The 18,674-nt window shown below is 41.4% G+C and overlaps 1 protein-coding gene across 1 annotated transcript in view; it reads right to left on the bottom strand.

The window, feature by feature from the left end:
- The window catches only part of ptprz1b (protein tyrosine phosphatase receptor type Z1b), a 100,282-nt gene that overhangs the window by 60,545 nt on the left and 21,063 nt on the right, over positions 1–18,674 (bottom strand).

Here is an 18,674-nt window from a genome sequence, read left to right as displayed (position 1 = left end):
TGTGTGTGTGTGTGTGTGTGTGACTAGCCTGATTCGCGTACTAGCTGTACATTCGCTAAAATCTCCTCTAGCCGTCTTCTCTTGCTCCATGACATTAAATGACACACACACACATAGAAATCCCAACTCTCTCTCTTCGTCATGCTATTTCCACTTCTCGTCTTTCTTTCAGTTTTCACTTTCTTTATACTCATGTTTCTCTTTTACTCTTTATCCTCCTGCTAACAGGAACGAATCAATTCTCTTTGTGATAGTCAATACAGTGGCTGATATCAGAGAATCCCTTGTATCTCTATAATAAAGCATAATGTATTTATGTCAGCAACCTTATCGAGTGTTACTTGCTGGTGGGAAAGTTGTACATCCCAAAAAATCCCAACATTAACACACTTACCCTGCCAAGATTGAATTTCCATTAAGATGACACATACTTATAAAACTGTGCTTAATGTTTTACATGGAAATATACTTACAGTAAGCGTTTTTGCAGCCAGAAATTAACCCTATATGCACGGGTATCAACAGTGATACTGTAAAAAACTTTAACACACAACCAAATAACATATTTTATGCAATCAGTGACGTCACACGTGGCTTAGACAGGCACAACAGATATCATTTGACAAAGCCTGTTGCAGAGCTATTCTCTATATAGAGTAGAGCAAGAAGGAACAGGAGTCACACAGTACAGATATCCAATGTTTAGAACTCATTGTAAAGGAGACCAGCACTCAAACAACACAAAACATTCTTTCTTCTCTGATCACACACAGAAAAACCAAACACCTATCGTTCGAGAAGATGGAAGCCCTGTGAGGAGTCTGATTTAGGTCATGGACAATTACCACCATATCCACGGCATTAGGTTTATCTATGTGGCACAGATGAACACAGTATAATCCTAGTGTTTACTGTATACAGCAGCCGGATTAAAACATTGGAGAAATCCCTGCACGTGCGATAGCATACACTCGGTCACAAATGTTCAGAAGGTCAGCATAAGGGCCTAAATTCATATGGATTTCAGTTCAGTGTAGTTAAATAGCAGTTTTATGTAGATGCAATAGTGAGCAAATGACATGATTACTATGATATTAAAGCATGGTATTTCTACTTTTCATTATGTTGCAGAAACCTCGTCAGTTTACAGACCTGAACTCAGTATAATATAGAGTGGCTTGCATTATGTGTGTGGAAGGTCTTACCGGACTATCTGTGGTGATTGCAAACTCATTTAAGCAACTACACCTAGGGATTCTTTATTAAATAGTAGGTCTTAAAGGTCCCATGACTTGGTGTTCTACAGATGCTTTTATATAGACCTTAGTGGTCCCCAAATACCATACCTGAAGTCTCTTTTATATAGACCTTAGTGGTCCCCAAATACTGTATCTGAAGTCTCTTTTATATAGATCTTAGTGGTCCCCTGATACTGTATCTGAAGTCTCTTTTATATAGACCTTAGTGGTCCCCTAATACTGTATCTGAAGTCTCTTTTATATAGACCTTAGTGGTCCCCAAATACCATACCTGAAGTCTCTTTTATATAGACCTTAGTGGTCCCCAAATACTGTATCTGAAGTCTCTTTTATATAGACCTTAGTGGTCCCCAAATACTGTATCTGAAGTCTCTTTTATATAGACCTTAGTGGTCCCCTAATACCATATCTGAAGTTTCTTTTCCAAAATTCAGTCTTGGTGCAGAGTTACAGCCACTAGAGCCAGTCCCACAATGAGCTTTCCGTAGGACGTGCCATTTCTGAGTCTGTAGCTTTTGAGAAGGAGTGGTTGCGTGTGTGTGTGTGGGGGGGGTATCCTTGACCAACTGCCACTTTGCTTGTTTGAAAGCCATGACGTCTCTCTCATGGGTGGGCCAAATTCTCTGGGCGGGCCAAGCAAAGAAAGGGGAGGTAACCTTTCTCCTTATGACTTCATAAGGGGCAAGATTCTAGATTGGCCCACCTGAGCTTTAATTTTCCAAAAGGCAGAGCAGGATACCCAAGGCTTGGTTGACACTTATCGCCATTTCTAGCTACTGGAGGACAATAGGCAGGCTGAGGGAACTCATATTACTGTTAAAAAACATCATAAAGGGAAATCTTCATGCCATGGGACCTTTAGGCTTGGGCTCATTTTCTTTCGTTTCTGCTTTGGGAGGTTACAGGGAGCTCAGTGCTGAATAGTTGAACAAAGAGCTAAAGAACAGACTGGATCTTTAAAAAAGCTCAAAAAGGTGTTTAGAAGTCTGAGCAGTGACTCATGGCATGGTGGCTAATAGTTATGGAAGATCATTTTCTTTTTTAAAGATTATTTTTCTGGGCATTTTTGGCCATTATCTTGATAAGACAGCAGAAGACGTGAAAGCGGAGAGAGGGGGGAGAATGACCAAGCCTCTCTCCTATGGCGCCATTTTGATGCTAAAAAGCCATCACCTGCCATTAGAAAAGAAAAGAAAATACATTTTGGAAATAAGAAATTGATTTGAATATGCAAGTAATCGAAATGATAAATTGAGTTTATGGCACATGACCAGAGCCTGTTATTGTGCCAAACTGTACTGACAGGAATGACAAATACTAGACCAATATATTATAAAGCAACAATCATGGTCGGACCAGACTGACCTGACCACATGTAGCTTGCTATTCTCTTTTATGTCCGTGTAATCAGTGAATGGTGAAAGGAAACTTAAGAAAGAAGAAAGGAGGGGGAAAAGAGCAAAAAGAAAGGAGAAACTTCACAAATATAACATTTATTAGGAGACAAAAAAACAAAGACCTGGATGAAAAACAGGATAATAACAGGAAGAATCACAAAAGTTCATTTAGAGCCTTGTTACCCAGGGTGATGTATGTGTAAGATTACACTGTTATTCACACTGCCATCTATAATAATATAATAATATACAGTGGCTTGAGAAAGTTTACACACCCATGCTAAAGTTGATTAAAAAGAATAAAAAAACATCTTTTGGAAATTGACCGACATGATTAAATGATTAAAAGAAATTAGGAAAATCCAACCTAAGGTGTCCTAACATAAAGGACACCAATTTTCTTTGTGAATGAATAATGTATTGTAAATAAATAATAATAATAATAATAATTTTTTCCTCCATAAAATACAGGGGGCATAAGTATACACACACCTATGGTAAATTCCCATAGAAGCAGGCAAATTTTTATTTTTAAAAGCCAGTTATTTCATGGATCCAAGATAGTATGCATCCTGATAAAGTTCCCTTTGGCTTTTGGAATTAAACTACCCCCCCCCCCCATCATCACATACCCTTGATGATTACATTCATATTAGCACAAAGGAGGAAAGCCTGATGTGAAAACTGAATGAAAACAAGCAAAAGGGGAAAGAGTGAAAAATGGAGTCGACTGTGGGCTTGTAGCATCAATAATAGCTTAATTAACATCACACTACAGCGGATTTTAATCTAATTTGCCCTTGGCAAGCACATACAAACCAAAGGATTACCTGTTGTTTCAATGTGATTTTTGAGAGCTTATTAGAGAACAGAATTTCCATTTGAAAAGGAAATGTATTTTGGGAGATTTCTTTGGCAGTAATTCACTCTCATGAATGAGAACAGCAAAATCAGAGAGTGGAAATGCATTAAAATGCTTTTGAAAGAGCTTAAAAAATGTAATACACATTTTGAAGTACATAATAAATGTACTGTATGTATGTAACTTGTTCTCCTAACGTGGTCACTGTGTCCATATACAGTTTCCTACTCTTCATCTTACCTATCTTCTAACTGCATCTGGCCTAAGTCCAGAAAAACAAAAATGAAACCACAAACCACAACCTCTTTCAGGGCAGTCAGCTGATGCATCCTGATGTGACTGTAAAGTAAAAGCTTCTTTGAAAAACTAAGCAAAGCTGGACTCACAGGAACGATCTGGCAGAGTCCATTTTCCAACAGTGATGGATTACACCTTTTAACCAACCACTGTGTCTGAGCAGGTTGATTCAATTAAGTGGCGCAAAGGCGCTGGAAGGGGGAATGTGAGAATTTGAAAGTTGCCAAGTCTCACATTTTACTGTATACTCATGTATTTAACATTTGGTGTTCTGAACCTGAAGGACAAAGCTCTAAATCTAGATTACCTTTAGCTTCTCATAACACTGGTAAACAGTCAAAGGGATTGAGACCTGGTACCAATCATGCAACTGCAAGACATTTATGTAATAGAGACTTTATCAAAAGTACAGCTGCCAGGGTGCCCCCTTGGCTTAGGGCTTAGAGTCCAGCCGGGGACCTTTTGTTAATGTATATAAAATAATGATACCAGTACCCTTAAAGAGATACCAATAGAGTACCTTTGATACTTTTTCTCTTTTTTACTTCATTTGACACTTATCATTACATGAATATTCAGTTGCGAAAAATGCACCACATCTCCACAATGTACTGCTGCTGTGGTTGGCCAATTACACGTTGCATTAAATCATTGATTATACAAATCATCTTTTTTTTTAATGTGGGTACAAAAAGAATCAAATGCAGGTATTGTTTGATTGGAGAAGTTTGGATACCATTTGGTACTGGGTTATTTTGGTCAATGATCCAATATCAGTGATGCAGAGTGAAAATATCAAAACATATCTTTAGGATGCGCCTTTCTTTTTAATTATTTGGAGAACAATAAAATTGTAAAATAGTATTTCAGTTGCTTTTTGTGAGCTGATATAAATATAACCGATTATGTTAAATGTACGGGTGGGGGGGAAAAAAATCGATACTGCATAGTATTGATCTTTTGTTATTTATGTGTTGGTCAGTTTGTCTGCTTGACAATCCCATTTTGCAGCAATAAAATTGATGTGATATGAACAAACACTGAAATGTATCTTTTTAGATATAACAGATGTTGACAAAATTTCCTTTTGGGGTCAAAATTTGAAATTGGAAAACTTTTGAAGTTGGAAAAAAGGTAAGAAATTGCTATTTATAACAGAATATTGCAATATGTTTATCGCAATAATATTGTTTTGTGACATAACTATCGTGATAATATGGTATCGTGAGGCCTCTGGTGATTCCCACCCCTAGTTAATTGGGCATATGATATTGTCTCATATCGGTTTCAGGCCCCTGAATTGAAATAAAATCTTATTGTGGCAGACTTTGTAATACCAGCCAACATTGTATCGTTGTCCAAAGAATCAATATAATATATAATACAACTTGTGATGTAGGCAAGGCAAGGCAAGGCAGCTTTATTTGTATAGCACATTTCAGCAAAAGGGCATTCAAAGTGCTTTACATAAAATCAGTTAAACAGATAAAACACAAGTAAAACAGTTACAAATCATAAGCATTAAAAAAACGGTAAAACACATGAATAGACAGTTAAAAAATAGACACATAAAACACAAGAATAAAGTTACAGTGCAGCATAAGAAATTTAAGAAATGAGCAGTCATTTAAAGAAAGGCAGCATCAAAAAGGAAGGTCTTCAGCCTTGATTTAAAAGAACTGAGAGTAGCAGCGGATCTGCAGGTTTCTGGGAGTTTATTCCAGATATGAGGAGCATAGAAACTGAAAGCTGCTTCACCCTGTTTAGTTCTGAATCTGGGGACAGAAAGTAGACCTGTCCCAGATGACCTGAGAGGTTGGGGGGGTGTAGTGTAGTAGCAGATCAGAATGTATTTTGGTCCAAACCATTGAGTGATTTATAAACTAGCAAGAGTACTTTGAAATCAATTCTTTGAGACACAGGAAGCCAGTGTAAAGACTTCAGAACTGGAGTGATGTGATCCAGTCTCTTGGTCTTAGTGAGGACTCGAGCAGCAGCGTTCGGAATCAGCTGCAGCTGTCTGATTGATTTTTTAGGGAGACCTGTAAAGACCCCGTTATAGTAGTCAAGTCTACTGAAGATGAAAGCATGGACCAGTTTTTCCAAATCCTGTTGACACATGAGTCCTTTAACCCTTGATATATTCTTAAGGTGATGGTAGGCTGACTTTGTAATTGTCTTAATGTGGCTGTTAAAATTCAGGTCTGAGTCCATGACTACACTCCTATTGAATGAATGGGTATGTCCACATATTGGATACGTACACAATACATATTTCTTTTACATGGAAACGTTATTGTACCATAATTTTACAGCCAGGAGAACCTGTACACCTTTTGATTGAGTGAAAAGTAGTAAGAGCCACATACAATAGCTGTCAGTCATTGAAGGAAGCAGTGGAATGAGATGAGGCAAAGAGCCAGGGGCAAAGAGACACCGGAGCTCAGCTTTAAGAGCACACCGGATGGAGATGGGACGATTGCTGCAGTCTGGCCATGCATGAAGCTCACAGCTGAATCACTGTATTATTCCACCTATCACACTCTATCTGCTTTATCCGATTTCCCAGGAGGCTTCATAGACCTGACATTAAAGGTTTAGGAGACTGCGGTGGCAACAAGACATTTATATGGATGTTTTATTCACAGAAAAAAAGGTCAACAGACTTGCATTTTTCCAACAGTGTTCTGCTTCATCATCGCACACTCATACCTACTTGCTCTTTGATGCCGAATCAAGGGCAGGCCGAGAGACAACAGATGGCGCAAAGGACTGATTTCTACTTCTAAATATGTAACTAAATTAGCTTCAGTCCAATTTGTACTATGCCCTGTGTACTGGCACGAGTGAGGATCACTCTACAGCTGTCAGTGTGAGACTGAATGAGGCGAAATGAAAGCTAAATGAGAATGTGTGTCAGCCAGACACCTGATATTCTGACTACAAGCTTCACTCATACTAAAGTGGCAGTCACTGAGGATAATTTACTTCAAGAGCGCTGCTCATAAACATGTAACATGGCAAAACATGTTGAGGCAAAGCACAAGTGAACATCGTTTGCTCTCACTTGTTAGTCAAGTGGATGCTAAAGTCCCTATCAGGGAAAATGACATATGATCTGATCTTATAGGCATGTTCATTAAATGATGTGGTGGGGAGGTCAAGACCTTCATTGACAAAATACAAACATATAAGTTTCAATGATAACCCACTTTTTTTACCACTATTTGTTGTCGGCATTTTCTCAGCAAGAGGAATTTAATGTATGTGTATATACATAGAAACATGGTCGTTTTTATTGTCAGTGGCGGAGTTAGTGACTCCACCACTATTGCGCCAAGCCCACCTTCCCACAAAGCAGTCACGGGAAAGGATGGATGCTGATTGATACTCCAGTATTACTGTTTGTAGTGTTATCCAAATGATGTCAGGCTCTCGGTTGTTTACTGTTCACTCTCCTAATAACGCCATATCAGAGCTGTAATTAGTTAATGACACTGCTACTGCAAACCCAACATTTCTTAATGCTGATGGTTCACTAAAAGCATTCAACTGGCCAAAGACATGGTGGCTTTTATTGTGAAGCCGTCAGAGAAAAAGCATTGTATTTGTCACCAAAATAAGAGCTGACCCAGTCTGTCTGATGAAATGTCTGCTGTGGTGTTAAACGGCACTTTCCAGATCAAATACAACTGATGTCTTAAGGGTTACCACTGTAAGCCAGGCATTTACAAAAAAAACGAGGCCAAAGATCATAAAGGCAAGGGTTTTGAAACTGCAACCATCTACTCTCACCCTCCAGACAGGCTAGTGTTTCTCCTCAGATCCTCTTACATCTATCCATCAAGTTTCACTCATTTCAGAAGGGATTTTGTGATGAAGTGTTGAAATTTACTGTTTTGTTGAATCCACTTGGCTTTGAACTTTGCCCTCCTTTTCCAGTTACCGATATCTTATGTTTCATAGAAGGCCTTTTAACAACCCAGAAAGAGGGAGCATGAACTTTCATTCAAGTGCAGATGTATGGGCAAAGAAATATAGCTATCTGGTGTAGTGTAGTTTGTGAACCTTGGAGCGTGTATTTTCCATCCTTGGAATTAAAAACTGCATTAAAAGTCTAAAAATGACTGGTTAAAAAATATATACGGTATATATTTTTTTTAACTACATACAGCAGCAGCCCTAGATGGCAGTGCTTTGGCGACGCTGCAGGGAATATTCGGTTATTAATGTTGGGAAAAGGGAAGCGGTCCCGGGTGAACATTAATAAAAAGAACTGTGGTGGATAACAGGACTCCTGGGGCTGATTTAGCCAAAATCCTTAAGATGGGGAATTTGTTCATCGGCCGCATTTTACACCAACACAAACTGATAACAGTAGATGTGACTAGCTGAATCAACAATAAATGTGTAATTAATCCTTTGCCCAGCCTAAGAATCTACAGTTAGCGGCTGTGACAGGCAATACTTGAGCACAGCGATGCTTTAAGCTAAATGCTAACGTCAGCTGATGCTTGCTTATAAAACAACTGCGTGGACGAATAAAAACTTTGAGCTGATGCTGGCACTGAATTAAAAGTGGCACTTGAGGAACAGTCGGGGAATAACCAAAGTCATTGGGTTTCATCCTTTGCGGATTATTTATACCTATACCAAATAAGGATGCTAATTTTGTTTTCTGATCAATACCCAACGCTTGTTAATGTCATGGTTGTATATTTCTCCCTTGTCTATGACTTAGTTGCACTATTTGCCATGTTGGTTAAAGTGACTGAGGAGACCAAAGCAACCAGCCTTCCAGCTGGAAGGAAAAAGCCTAGTACATCTACTTGCAGCTCCCCTGACCTGTCTGTCAGCGCATCAGCTATCTCTCTTCAGCCCAAACTCATGCTGTCCAGTGAACCGGAGCCCATGTTGTTGAAGCCCTTGGTGACGTACAGCCTTTCAGAGTCTCAGCAGACGTTCAGCCGTCCAGAGTCTCAGCTGACGTGCAGCAGTCCAGAGTCTGCGGTGACCGCTCTCCTAGAGTCTTTGTTGACCTCTCTCCCAGAGTCTACGCTAACCATTCTCCCAGAGTCTATGCTAACCGTTCTCCCAGAATCCACGCTGACCGTTCTCCCAGCATCCACACTGACTGTTCTCCCAGCGTCCACGCTGACTGTTCTCCCAGCGTCCACGCTGACCGTTCTCCCAGATTCCACGCTGACCATTCTCCCAGAGTCCACGCTGACCATTCTCCCAGAGTCCATGTAGATCGTTCTCCCAGAGCCTGCGCTGACCAGTCTCACAGTGCCTCAGCTGACCACTGTCCAAGAGACTTTGCCTTGGTCAGGCACCCAAGAGACTTTGCCTTGGTCAGGTACCGCAGAGATTTTGCTTTGGTCCGGCACCTTAGAGACTTTGCCTTGGGCAGGCACCTTAGGAACTGCTCCTTTGCCCGGCACCTCACAGACTTTGACTTTGTTCAGTGCCACAGAGACTCCTGCTCCCCGTGTTTTGTCGGTGGTCCGGCCTGACCCCATTACCTGGTTGGCGGACCCACCAACTTCTGTTCCTGTCACCTTCTTGGCTGACCCAGGCCCAGCTGACCCGTCGCCTGCCGTCAGCCCAGCTGAACCTTTGCCTGTCTTCCGCCCAACTGACTGATTCACCTTCGCAGACAACGTCCTGAAGGTATTCGCCTTTGCAGACAACCCCCTGAAGGGATTAGTCTTCATAGCCATCATTCCGAGGGGCTTTGCCTTTGCCGCCAGCTGCCACAGAACCCTCAATGTCCTGATCGGCCGCCTGAGAGGCTCTACCTTTGCTGACCTGTTTGGCTGCCTGAGAGGCTTAGCCCTTACCACCGGCCGCCCCAGAGCCCTCACCATCAACAAAAAACCACGTAATCCAATTTTACATTTGACCTGGATCAAACCTGCCCTTTGGGTTTTTCAAAACTTTAAACTCTGTTTGGGGTCTATCTGGTCCAAAAAACAAGATTATCCTAATACCATCAGAAGGGTGGATTCAGTTGTGATTTTGTAAGCCCCAGGGTATCCTGCTCTGCCTTTGAGAAAATGAAAGCTCAAATGGGCCGATCTGGAATTGTCCCCTTATGAGGTCATAAGGAGCAAGGTTACCTCGCCTTTCTCTGCTTAGCCTACCCAGAGAATTTGGCCCACCCATGAGAGAGAGACATTGTGGCTTTCAAACGAGCACAGTGGCAATTGGTCAAGGCCCCACCCCCAGCCTCCACCTTGCCCCCCCTCTCTCTTCCTTAGAAGCTAAAGAAGAAATAGAAGTTTTGAAAAACCCAAAGGGCAGGTTTGATCCAGATCAAATGTAAAATTGGATTACATGGTCTGATCTTAGTTCGGAATCCCTTTTTTTTCCCTTTAGAAAAACCCATTTCCAACATTTGATCCAATTCGTGATCCAAAATCTTACTGGATTACTTTTGAAAAACTGGGCCCTGGTGACCAGGAAACATACTATTTCCACCTCTTTGAGCAGCACTCAGCACACTGGAAGCCCTCTGTCAACACATAATGAGTAGCATTCCTACTGTGGACTGCAAATTAAACTAACTGCTGTTTAATATATTTTGCCAAGTGAAAGGACTCCAAGACGACTGCTGCCATAACTGAACACTGCTGAAGATACGACATCCGTGTCACATAAAACGTGACACCTGTTGACCTCACAAATGCACACACTCTTCTACACACATTCATACATACACATACCTCCAGGGGCCAGACTATAACTTATATAGCATTCAGCTGTGTTGAGTGTCAGCTGGTTGAATTAGTACGCTTGACTTCTCTTTTCTCTCATTTGCTGTCTCACGGTCTCTGTAGCCTTATTTAACTTGGTCAGCCTCTGTCTGATTTGCTGCAGGTCAAATCAGAAAATATGCACAGGACTGTTAGCAACATGGATCCACAAAGTCAAAGTAGGGGAAGAGAGAGGATCTATAATTTGTGGTCTGGGTAGTGAACACTTTTACTTAAATGTTGATAGAACAGCGGGCACCATCATTAGTTACCAATCTAAGTCTAATTACCCATTTAATTCAATCCCCACCATGTCCTGTAGAGGAGATGGAGATTTTTTTTTGTGGATGAGAAATAAGAATAGTAAAGCCTTATCTCCATTTTTGTCCAATAAGAATAACAATATATATTTAAATATAAAAAATGTTGCTTAGTGCAAATAGATAGATTTATCCATATGCATGCGCGCAGGCATTTTGGGGCCCTTAACGGTTCCTTTGTGCCCTGGTACTAATACCGCAGCATAGGAGATGTCTCCCATTGATCTCCTCTGTCCAGCTGAATGAACGAAGCCTCACAGGGAAGTCCAGGTTATGACTTAATGAGATTAGGCTCCGTATAAAATGGAGGATATTGTGTTTGAGTGCTAAACAAACCGTGCATTGTTCCACAAGGACACAGCAGCATTAAAGCTGCAATATAAAACCTTATCAGACAAGTCTATCACTGGGATCTGTGTGTGTGTGTGTGTGTGTGTGTGTGTGTGTGTGTGTGTGTGTGTGTGTGTGTCTGGCACTCCAATTGTTTAGTGGTTAGGGAGTCAGTTTTGGGAGTGTGTGTATATTGACCGTGAGAATTTGGGGCCCTGTGTTGGAGGTGGTATTACAGTTGAACAGCTGGGGGGTACATGTCACCCCACACACACCCACACACACACACACACACACACACACACCACCACACACACCCACACACACACCCACAACACAAACACACACCACACACACACACACACACACACAACAACACACACACACACACAGTGTCAGGTAACACCCACTTTGTCCAGCCAGATGGGGTATCACCAATTCCTTTGCAGCCCTTTGGCTCCAAATGTCTAATAAAACCAAACTGTCCTGTCATTTAAAACTCTACTCAGCTTTAACCAAAAACACACTCACTGCTGACAACAGAAACATTATAGCTGTAATAGAGGGCGAGGTCTGTTACTTAAACCTTTTTCAGAGGCAGAGCTTGGGACAGCTGCAGATATACATATTTCTCTAGTAGATTGGTGCATTTGTACCACATTTATAATTGCACTCATTATAAAGACCCATTTTTGATCCTTTGTTTATTGTAAGCCATTACACTACAGTATGCCAGCAGTAAAAAAAAAAAAAACCTTACTGCTCATAGAGCTGCGGTTAAAGAAATGAATAACCGCCAGCAATTTAAATGAATAATACCCACACTGATGGCGTGAGTCAGCGAGTGATGAAAGCACGGCTGCGTAGGGCATCTTTTTGCCTCTTTCAGCTTCAGTTTGGAAGTGGAGCATGCCTTAAGTGCTGCATTTGAAATTCTGTATTTTGTCCATGCTGAGATTCAAAGGGAGCTGTGCAGATCCTGTGCAAACCTTCCCACCACAAAAGTCCTGTCTGACGCACCTCCCTCCATAGATACAAACAATATACTACAGGATGAAATACAAAATAGAACAGGGACACCACAACGTATATGTTTTCTTTATCCAGAGCTATCCAACTGTTTGGAATGACTGTGTGATGACTACTGATGACTACTGTTAATGTAAAAAAACTGATTTAGAAAAATTTAGTACTCAGTATTACCAGAAGGATTTGGATACAACGTCATTGCTGTCAAAGTAGAAAATGAAAATGTTCAGACTTCATTTCCACTGTTTTTGTTCAATAAGTGACAAGAGAGCTCTTGTATTTTGGGTCTTTTTCTTAGGGCTTCACATTAATGCTGTTATGCCAGTAAAAGCGTTGTTCTTCCTCAGATACACCGGTTTTGTATTTATTTTGAGCTGTCCAGCTCCAAACTGAAGAAGCCAGGCTTGGGTTAAAGTCAGGTGTTGAGGGGATGAATGAACCTTTTACCCTGTAGCTGAGATATTTTTGTTGAGCTGTGACGGGAGGAGACCCAGCGGAGGTCCAACCTCAAATCTATGCTTCGGGCTAAAAATCAAACCAGGCAAGCAGGACAAATCTTATTAAGAAGCTAGGAATAAGTGACTCTCAGAGACACATGAGACTAACAAAATACTGCACAGTGGCCATGTCTCAAACCGCCTACCTGCTTACTTCAAACACTTAGTGTTAAGTATATAGTGTAGATAACGCAAAACGTCAGTGCACTGAAAGACCCCGGATGACCCTCTAAAAATGGTCAAAAAGTTCAATGTGGAACTTTAGTACTTTTAGTTACTCGCACTAAATGGGCGTCATCTTGACAAGGCAGAAAGGGGAGGGATCAGGGACATTGACCGGCAGCTGATTGGATAAACATGTCACGTGGGTTTGGCTTCTCCTGGATTTCACAACCAATTTAATGGCGGCCGGAGGGCGGCTAGTTGGGAATACAATTTCAAATTGTACAAAAAATGTTCACCGAAACGTGTTTCTGAAAACAATTATGCAAGTAATAGGCCATGCAGTTGCTGAATCCCTCTGTTTTTTGATCGACAAAGGCCAGTTTAATAGATTTTTGTCAGATTTTGAGAGGCGGAGAGCTGAGCCGCTTGTCATTTCCAGTAAGAGTTTTAACATAAGTGTTCCATCGAAAGTGGGCACTACGGCAGTAAGTGGTCAGTGCACATTAGCAGTGTACTGACGGAGATATGTGGAAAGAGACACAGCCTGAATGTGTGTGTGCGCGAGTGTGAATGTGGTTAGTAATCCTGTAGCATTTCAGTGAAGCAGGGCTAATTAAACTAATACAGCAGCTTCTGCAGGGGAAAAATAGAGCACTGAACACTATTTAACAAAAAGAGCAGAGCCTGGAGTCTGCTGCTGTTATAACCAGTAGAAGAACACAAAAAAATGAAACAAAGAAAAGAGAAAAACATTTAATCATCCGGCTTAAAGGGCTTGAAGAATTTTTTTTTTGCTGTCGGATTTTCTGTCCTAGCTTTAATATTTGAAGTTTTAAGTTAAACGAGCGAGAACAAAAATACTGTTATATATATTGCAGATTATACTGACTAATTCATGTGCTGACAGTTTAGCAGTAGAACTTTAAAAAAAAAATCCCTGAACTAGCTTATCAACATGTGTTAAAGCTGTGGATGATGCCCTTTCATTGAAGAATCTAGGCAACATGTTTTCCATCAGCATTCAGCCTGAATCAGCGGAGTTTCCATGACAACAGTTTACAGCGTCATGACAACGGAGGAGCCCCCAATGGCGCGTGGAACACCCTGACTTCCTGTTGGCTTTCTGCTCAGACTCTCTCCATTGCCATGGATACAAAACAATCACCTCTCTGCTCTATCTTTCAGTACGGGGTCACGCCCCCAATTCCTCACTTGTTTGGCACGCCCACACACACACATAGGCATCACAGTGCTAATTTAGAACGTGCATGTGCGTATATATATATGCATGCATCTGGGAAGGGAGACTACTCATAGCGCCCACCAAAAGATTTCTATTGAAATGTGTGTGGGACTGAAAGGGGTCGGCTGGTGTGGGTGGGGGTAAATTAACTTTCAATTGGTCACAGCGGCAGTCACCCCCACCAAAAATGACCTTTCTCACTGGGAAAAAAAAGTTTGTTCTGCGCTGAGATCCAGTTAACTTCCACTCCACTCGCCTCTGAATTCCACGCTTGACAGAGCAATAGACAAGCCTGCATTAACTTTCATCAAATCAATTGGTTTTGGTTCCCGCTTAACTTCATTCATTCATAACAAACCTGCAGCTCATCTGATGAAAGCCCTGCAACTAAATTGCAACTCTTCCTGGAGAAGAAAGGGCTATACGTTGAGAAATCTTCTGTCTTTGTTTCTCTCTTTGAACTCTCTTTGAAGCAATTCTGAAAGACGTCATTCAATTCAATTTAATTTATATAGCGCCAAATCACAACAGTCATCTCATTGCACTTTTCATAAAAGAGCAGGTCTAGACCGTACTCTGTACTCTGCGATGTTATTTACAGAAACCCAACAATTCATCGATTAAAGTAATCAATTAAAGCTTAAGAATTAAAAATAAACTGCCTATATCCAAATATCCAGATGTCCCTGTACTTAATTGACCTACTGAAGTTATGGAATTTGCAACACGTCAGTCAAACAGCTCGATAGTGAAGTGCTCAATATTTTCCACCTCCTGCTTCTGCTCCGATTACTTCACTTTACCGTCAACATAACCAGGTTTGGTGGAATTTGCTTTTGGTGCAGCACGGTAAGCGAGTTCAGTTCACACCATGAGCAACAGCATGAAACAGCACAACCGTAGCACAAGTATAACACGGAGGAGCAGAGTGTATCCTAGGGTGAGCTTCAGTGCTGCCATGATCTCCCTCACCCTGGGGTGTCGGTCCATAGCTGTTACACAAAGGGCTGTGAATCAGTGTTTGCAAGGGTTGGGTCAACCACAGTAGCACCACAACAGAAAGAACAATACTATACTGCAAAAGAGAAACCCCATCTTCAGTCATGAGTCCAGCCCTGCTCCATAGCAGGGAAACAGTAATATGAATGAAATAGTTCCATAAGCAGACCATAGCTGCGTTCCGATCCACAGCGTACATATTGCGTTTTTCCACTGCATGGTATTTACTCGACTCTACTCTCCTTTTTGGGTTTTCCATTAGAAAAAAACGCCCCTGGGACTGGAACAGGTACTTTTTGTAGTACTACCTCAGTTGAGGTTCCAAGTGAGCTGAGGCGATACCAAAAGGTGACGTGAAAACCTGCAGACTACTGATTGGTTGGAGAGAATAGTCACTAATCATTGTGTCATCATTGCTAGCGACAGATGGAGGAGGGGGGTGTCCTGAACAAACCTGTCGTCTTTACCGGTAAATAGTTTATCCAAGGTTGTTTTTTTTTTGCTGCCTCCAGGTTTATTAGAAACTAATTTGCCTTCCGGGTGTGGCGACACACAGAGAATCAGGAACAACACAACATTCTGTGTGTGTGTGTCAATTTAGGTCACGGCGGTTTCCTGCTATGACGACCAGCCATGCTCGCCTCATGCATGGGGCGGTACTAAATCTGCAATGGAAAAAGGAGAACGAATGCCATTACAAAACTTATTCTAATGGAATGTATGTTACATATGAATAAATGTGTTTTAATTTATTAACAAAATGCACAATGTGGTTTTAGCGAGGCGCAATGACTGAAGGGGAGTCTTGCTTGTGAGCCTCAGGCAAAGCAATGAACCGTTGTTCAGTTGTTCCCTACACAGTTCCCATTGAACTGAGCATTTCTGCTCCCTGTGGTTAGGAAGGTTAACATGGCAGAATACCCTGTGGGGTCCACTACGCAGGGAACTACTAGGTGATCGGAACACACCCCATATAACCAGATTCAACCATTCTCATTTAGATTAAAGTCGTCTGATTAGCATGTCTACAACTTCACACAAATAATCTACCGATTTCCTTAAAAGCTGAAGTATGTGCGTGTCTGCATGTGTATTCCTGTTAGTACGTGTTTAAATCTTATATGGCCATCAGCGGGCCAGCTGAGTAGTGTTAAGGTTTTTTTTCTCCTCCGGTAGTCTCAGTCCTTCGTGCCAGCCTTTTTAAGAAAAAAAAAGAAAAAAAACAACAGTGGCTTTTGTATGTGGGCACCGACAGAAACAGACGGCGATTGTCAGCTTCTGTAACTTCAGACAGACCTCCTCAACTTGAGAGACCACAGAGAGAACATTGGCATTTTGTCGTTTCAGTGACTTAGTTTCATTCCTTCTCTCCTTTTCACCTTTTGTCTCTTGTGATCCTGCGATCATCCTACCTTGTGCTGGTTATTCCTCCCTACTTTCTCAAGTCTAAAATGTTGAATCTAGAGACAGATCATTATTTAACACTTAATACAGTACAGCATGTTCCAAACAAAAATCGCTTTGTTTCTGTAACAGACAATCCAACCAGCAACCTCTCCCACCTTACGTATGTCCAACACTATGAATGTCTTCCAGAAGATACAGTCCAACAATGTGATCTTATACAAATCTAAACAATATTGCAGTTCCCTTCTCTCTGGGAACACTGTTGCTTTACTACTTGGTCAGACTCATAAACTAGTTATCTTCTAGTATACTCCCACCCTAAACATACAGTAAGGGGCTTCAAATGGGACTTTGATGATGTTGTAAAGTAACATGGTATCATGGGAGTTGTTGTCTTCATCGTTCATCGTGATGAAAATCCGACATGATTGATGCAGAAATCCTGTTCACAGATGACAGGTGTATTCAACGTTCAGTCACGTTAATTTACACTATGACATTTCATTCTAATGAAATAGCCGCAAGTAACTACTGTAGTTTACAGTATGTTATGTTGTAAGTTCAATCGTGGCGTTATCTGTGGTCAAAACAATCTAAAAAATATCTTGTTTCATCTGGTGTTTCCCCGGTAGTCAGAACAACTATACATACAAACATTTGGGAAGGAAGTCCACAACTCAACAAAAAATATAACATAGGTCAAGTCATTTTTACGCCTTTATATCTTACAATATTACGGACGCCAAACTCATTTTACACACACACACACACACACACACACACACACACACACACACACACACACACACACACACACACACACACACACACACACACACACACACACACACAGTACTGTACCTTCAATAGTCAGTGTACCTGATTAAAACCAAAAAAGGTTTGGTAGAGGAAAAAGTCAAGGAATTGGAGAATTGATCAAAAAAGCTGAACTTTTGAACAGTCTTCTTGTTTCAAATTCACATATTCAACCACACTTCCTGCCCAGTGCAACAACTTCTACTTGTGGTGTTAAAGACATACTCTATTGAAAGGCTCTCTTTTTCATATCAACTACTACTCCTAACTTCCTGTATAGCCTTGAAAAATCAGCTCACTCCTTTGTAGAGGACAGCAGCTGCTGTTATCTTGGCTTCACAGCAGTTACAATGGATTCCAATACAGACCCAAAGTCAAAGAGACTTGTCATGCCACTCCTGCGGCGCAATCCACTTCCCCACTGTTGATCCTTATGACCAGTGTGTTCCAAGCCATATTTATTACACAACATAGCTCCACTAAGGGACTGCATTTGTATAGCACCTTTCTACCTTACAAGACAATGCGCTTCACAATTTGCCAGGGGGACAGGAAAGGGGATTGAATTGTCAACCTTGTGGTTGGATGACGATGTGCTCTTCTTCACAACCTCGTCACACGGAAGCGCCACCAGAATTTGTTGCTTTATCGATTTTCAACAGAGGAAAAGTGGATCATGTGGCAGACACTTACGTTTGAAAAGTTTAGATGCTTTTATTTCGCCACATGATTCGGGGTCACCGTTAAAAAGCTGGCTAATGTTGCTGCTCTCCACAAAGGAGCAGCTGTAAACTCATCAGATCAAGTATTGATACGGAAATGCTAGATTTAGGCTGAATCCCATTCCTTCCCCTTACCCCTACCCCTTACCCCTTCCCCTAGCTTTTGCGCGTTCACGCGGGACCTAGTGCTGTCCCAATACCTATTAGGACCGAGGGGTAGGGGATAGACCAAGGGCTGTATAGCCCTTGAAACCTTGTGTGGATGCGACCTCACTTGAAAACACACAGGCATCAATGGCTGCCCGTCGACCAGAGAGACACATAAATGTAAGTACTTTCGGCTTAAATAATTGATTAAAAAAGTTACGACAGTCTTGTTTTGTGGTCTATGCAGTCCTGTACATGTATACTTGCAACCATGTTCCAAACTGAAACTTTTTAAAAATCGCTAGCTTGCAATGCTAATGCTAATCGCTAACGCTAACGCTAACGTTGATTGTATAGCTATATCAGGGCTGCCAACTCTCACGCATTGGCCGTGAGACACACGCATTTGACTGGTTTCACACGCGC

The sequence above is a fragment of the Etheostoma spectabile genome, chromosome 23, assembly GCF_008692095.1.
Source record: "Etheostoma spectabile isolate EspeVRDwgs_2016 chromosome 23, UIUC_Espe_1.0, whole genome shotgun sequence".
NCBI lineage: Eukaryota > Metazoa > Chordata > Actinopteri > Perciformes > Percidae > Etheostoma > Etheostoma spectabile.
The sequence above is the reverse complement of the archived record's forward strand: the minus strand, read 5'-3'. Positions and strand labels throughout refer to the sequence as shown.